The 5,862-nt window shown below is 31.7% G+C and overlaps 1 long non-coding RNA gene across 1 annotated transcript; it reads right to left on the bottom strand.

Moving 5' to 3' along the window:
• Positions 1-816: 816 nt before the first annotated feature.
• Positions 817-3,714, bottom strand: LOC130989468 (uncharacterized). The gene is made up of 3 exons (XR_009090617.1): positions 3,585-3,714; positions 1,665-1,731; positions 817-1,061 (listed from the first exon to the last, which is right to left on the bottom strand). It is a non-coding gene; the product is annotated as an uncharacterized LOC130989468 (long non-coding RNA).
• Positions 3,715-5,862: the final 2,148 nt, after the last annotated feature.

Raw genomic sequence — 5,862 nt, 5'->3', positions numbered from 1 at the left:
AGGATTTTAATGTCACTATTTATCATGTTTTAGTTTCTCATAGTTCGTCCTCGATTATGTAACAACTCACAAGTTCTCGTTGATTAAATACTCGTCGTATTTATATAAATTAAATCCTCATACTTGGGATTTAATACGCGAAAGCCGAAATTAATTCACGACTTAATACTAACACATATAGCACAAAATAATAAAATTATTATTCACATAAGCTCAAGTCATAATTCTAGCAATTCGATTTAAATAACACGATTTATGAAATCGGTTATAAATCTAAAATTTCTAATATTATTGATTGAATCAATGAACTGGTAAAACAAAGTCTCAAATGTGTAGCTTAACCAATAAATTTAATTATTGGTTTGATTCATGACTGAATATTAAATCGCAACTCTGTATCTCTTATACAAGCTTTTGTTGAAATAATATTATCTAGATATAATCATTTCCATTAATAATTAAATATGCAAAAGAACTATTATAACTAATGCAACTATTTAATCTAATATGTATTTAAATGAGCAGGGCATCACACATATCCAATAGCAACCATCCTGTGTATCACAAATTAATAGAAACTATAACTTCTTCAATTTTTTCTTTCTAAAAATAGAACAGTTTATAGTTATATAGATGATGTAGTTTCTATTTTATAAAAAAAAGTTAATGTCACAGCCCGCCCTAACTATGGATAGTTGGGCCGAGTGATCCACGACTAGGGATGTGGTTAAAGAAGAAGGGGAAGAAAAGGGGCGTCATTTATAGCCGTAAAACTTACTCATCTTAATAAAACTCGTCATTTTTATTCATTAATACTCAATTGAAAACAGTCTATGAAAGACAACATAAAACTTAATTAATATCATTAATCAAGTTATACATCGTATGAAACCATTCTCTTAAGACTCAAAGTATGACATAACATACTATAACATCAACAACATCTTGCAGCGGAAAGTAGCTAGACATATGTATGAAGACATATTCTAGACAGGTTAACTATTTTATTAACAACCCTGGAGACTCCGCTCATTGCAGCACCATCATCACATCAGCTCAACCTGCACATTTAGAAAACATATGCAGGGCTGAGTACAAAAGCACTCAGTGGGCACGTATGCCTAGGTATAAAAATACATGCTTCAAAACTGTAAATTGTCATGCCATCATAAACAGTACAGCAAGGGAGTTTTTCGCTAAAAAGGCCCAAGCTTACTAAGTTCATTTGTGATTCTTAAAGTTCGTCTTATCAGACTAAGTTCTTTTGTAATCTATCATATCTGAAACTGTGTGCCGGAGAGGTGGCCACCTCTCACGGTCACTTGACCGGCCAACCCGCTAGATGACTCACGGTCACTGGTGTACACTAGCCCTGGCAGGATAGCTATCAACTGCTCAGGACCCGAATTCGATTGCATCATTGGCAAAGCCAAAGCAGATAGATATCATACTAAAATTTAAACATTTTATGGCAAGACAACAGTTGTAATATTTTCCAGTTCAAAGATTTGTAACGAAATAACTTGTTCAAAGGTAGCATTAAACTCGTTTGATAGATATATAAAACTGAAATTAACAGTTAAATCATCTCATGCATTCATTCGTATAAGAGGCCTACGACACGCAGGGGATCTCTATATACGTATAGTAAAAGTAATGCCCACCTCGTTGTGTCTCTGTATCAATGAGTAACGTCACTCTCTCCCTCAAGTCGTTACTTCCCAAAAGGACCTTCATCGTTATGAAGAATTGGTGAGAAGTTATAAAAGAAACCTCGATTAATAATCTAATCTCTTTTATGAAACATTAGTATCTCTAATGTTCATCTCTCTTGATTGTTAATCAATATAACAATTATTATCTCTCGTCATTACTCATTAATTATAACATCCTTATGTTATAATTAGCAGCGCTTCAATTAAAAGAAATATTTAACACATCGAAAAGTCCACTTTCTTAGCAGATCTATTCGCTCTCATCTCGTCTAATTAACCAATTAGAAAGTTAAACTTTCCATTAGGTATGTATTTGAGTCACAGGTCAACAAGAATTGACTATGCTCAAATTCTAATTTCACTAAAAATTTCGACATGACCTATTCATATATAATGTCAGCCACGAGATTTCAACGCGTGAATCTCACTACGTGAACTCGTCTCTCGACTCAAAACTTAACATCTTGACATCTTTTCAACGCAAACCAAACAATTCAAAATCATCAAAACTCTTTATCAGTAAACTATCATTTATACTCGACACCAATTGTTCGAGTGTCAGATACCAACATTTATGTGCGTTAATCATAACTCTCACAACTCACACCATTTAGTCATATCGTATCATCCATCAAAACAAATATAATCAAGTTGTTTTCTAGAAAGTTTTGCTGTTTTTGTGTCATCTTTAAAAATTCATAACAACCAACTCAATCATCATAAACTCTCATACCAATTGATCTCAAAAACTCCATGAAGTGTAGTTCACTCTAAAAATGGTAGTTAACCAAAAAGGTTAAAGGTTTTTGGAGATATTGCTCTTTTAGTGCAGGCTGTCAAAGATTGAAAGTTTCTGCCAATTTTGTTTAGGCCATTAGAAACCAAGGCAAACCTTAATAAAATTCCATCAAATTTAATCAGCCAAAACTAAAGGTATCCTTGAAGATTTGGTTAAAATTTCACAAGAGAAAACGTTCATATGATCTGCCAAATAAACAATGAAACTCATACACTTTTACTGTTGGAAAAATATGACAGCAGAACAGGGCATTTTTGAAATAATAAACTGCTCTGTTTCAGAGGTCATAAAAATCGAAATCTTATGTTTTTAGAAAAGTATTGAAGTCTAGTTTCGTTTAAAAAAACGGTGATGCAAAATCCTTCATGGATTAATAGATATAAACGTTTTTGTGAAGTCTACCAACAGTTGACAGATTCTGTCAAGGATTTTTTCAAAATATCTTTAAAATACCAAACATCATCCAAAAGACATGAAATTTTGCAGCGACGAAATACACATATCATAGATAAACATACTAAAATTTCAGAGCCATCAAGCAATGAAAACTCATCGAAACATAAGCTTGAAACTGCTGTAAAATTTTGACAGAATTCCAGTTTTAATTTCGTTCAACAATTATCATCCATAAATTGTAAATCAATTAGCATGCTCATGTGATATCGTAGAACACATATACGCAATAATATTCATTATGCAACGTCCCAAACTTCACGAATTTAAATAATCATACTCTAAAAACTTATACAATTTTCGTGCTTGGAAAAATACGAATTTAATATATATCGATTCTAGCATACCCTTAAGCACAAATATCAAGTCAAAACGATCAAACAAAAATCGAAAGACAAGCTAATATGTGAAAAACGGGGCTGCCCTCATGGGTTTCATAGCTACGGTTCGTTCCGTTCTTACTCCCTTCATTAAACATGCTCAACATCTACCCAAGAACAACATACTAAAATTTCACGACGATCCGACGTCGTTTCAAAATAAAGTCGAGAATCGACGTTTTTCGACGTCGACGAAAATCGAAAAGAAAACCATCAAAACGTAGGTAGAGATCTTACCTACTTAGATACGTGATCGAAAAGATGATCGGCGCTCGTCTCGGTGCTCAAATCGGAGGTCAAAAGCTTAAATGGTATTAACGTTGAATATAGTGTGTGTTTTGGGTGTTGTGTGTGTGAGTTTGTGTGTTGTGCGTGAGTTTAGAGTGTTTGGTTGTAGCAGCCAACACTTTAATAGGGAAAGGGGCTTTGGGAGGTTTGGGGGTGGTTAGGGGTAGGGTAGGTTAGATATTTAAGATATTAACCCGTTAGTCGTTAAATATCTCGTCTCGTCTCATTTTAACAACTAACAACCCATACTCTTTGTTACTCGCCCTCTCAACCTCTACTCACTTTCATTGCACTCGTAATTCTATATAAATATAGAAAACACAAGCTTGTTCTCGAAATTCTGATAAACGAGCTCATTTCGTTTATCGAGAAATCCCGATTTACTATTCACTCGTCGTCCAAAAATAAAAACTTTCATTATTGGACTCGTATCGAAAAACTAAGAATATTTCTCGACGACGTGCACGTAAGATTTTGAAAGTCGACAAAAAGACGAAATAGCAGTATTTTACTATTCATCGTCAAAAAGTCAAAATTTTGAAAAACGTCTTAACGGACTCAGATCTCACTTCCGAGTTCATCGTTCTCATTCAAATAATTATCTCGAATTATTCAAATACTCAAACTCAAATACGGATATGAAATCCCACATCATTCTCACATCATCGAAAGAACATCTCAACATCTTAAAAAAAATAACAAGAAAACTTCATATAACTCCTCATCTCTTTACAAAGTAAATCAAACAAGGGATCTAAACCCTAATTACTCAAACTCAAGCAATTAACACATCATCAAAAGCCCGGGTATTACAGTTAAAATTGAAAAAAATATTAATTTTTTTTTTCACATATCAGTAATAGAGGACTATAGAACCGCGCGGTTCTATTGACATAGTTTTTCAAAATTTCATAATTTGCTAATTATAATAGAAATTATTTATTAATATTAATTTTTTTTAAAAGAAACAAAATACTTATAGATACTGATAAAAATTTTACTTATGTAAAAATACGAAAACTATATATTTTTATTTCAAAGTTATGTTTAATATTTTTTTATCACTATTATTAAAATTTAGATTTATACATTTTTATTCAATCAATAACTGTGATAGCCCGACATTTCTATAAGAAATATAGAAGACCATTAATTAAGTATACTATTGATACACACCCGATATTTGATAATTATATTATATCAAAGAAATCGATATAGATTTACATTCAATATTATTATTTTGATCGATCAAAATTTTAAGCCATTGCTAAAGTATATGAGAAATATTACTACAAGTATTTTCCATCTTAGTTATCCATTTATCTATCATCTATTTTTATTTATTTATTCATATTGAGTCTAAAGCCCAATATATGTAGACCATTATTTTATGAGCCCGAACTATGTTATTATTATTTCTGTCAGAATGAGAGTGTAGCAGCCAGCTCTTTTATTTATGATTAAGATTAGTAAATGTGATATTTAATTATTGCATCCTCCAGTAATGTTAATCCAGCTGAGATTCTGAATTAGATATTTCCACGTGAGATGGTCGTGGATTTATTCCGACTTGTTAATCTAATTAAATCTACGAATTTAATTTAGGTATTAGACGACATGTGAAGCAAATTAAATCTACGGATTTAATCTAGAATTAGCAGGCAAGAGGAGCTAGTATTACAGATATAGATTTACCAAGGCAGAATGATTTTTTATGTATAATCACATCACACCTTTTATTTTATTTTGTTATTAAGATCAGTGATTGCAATAATTGTTATATTTCCTCTTCAGTTACGGTAAATCCAGTGTTTAGTTATCAACTAATTCAGCTCAGAAATCTGAATTTGATGCCATTGCGTGATATGATCGCAATTGAATTATTGAATCATTCAATAATTTATTATCCAGTTTAATAACTGACTTAGCAAAGTCAAGTTATTAATTTATATGCGATAGAAATATTATTTCTATTATTTACTTGGAAGTCGTGATCTAATTCCGAATTGAAGAACGAGTTAAATTAGATATTTAATTCGTAGAGAGTTATAACGAAGCGTCGTTATTTAGTAGAACCCAATATTAGTTTTACAAATACTTGATTAATTAATCAAGGCAGGAGATTTTTATTAGTCACCTCAATTCTATTTACTTACAATCATCATTTTTCTTTCACACTCCATACGCTCCTACACTATTTCCTACACTATTCCTACACTATTCCACC

The sequence above is a fragment of the Salvia miltiorrhiza genome, chromosome 6 (genome assembly GCF_028751815.1).
Source record: "Salvia miltiorrhiza cultivar Shanhuang (shh) chromosome 6, IMPLAD_Smil_shh, whole genome shotgun sequence".
Taxonomy (NCBI): domain Eukaryota; kingdom Viridiplantae; phylum Streptophyta; class Magnoliopsida; order Lamiales; family Lamiaceae; genus Salvia; species Salvia miltiorrhiza.
Note: the sequence above shows the minus strand (reverse complement) of the source record. Positions and strands in the feature narration are given on the sequence as shown.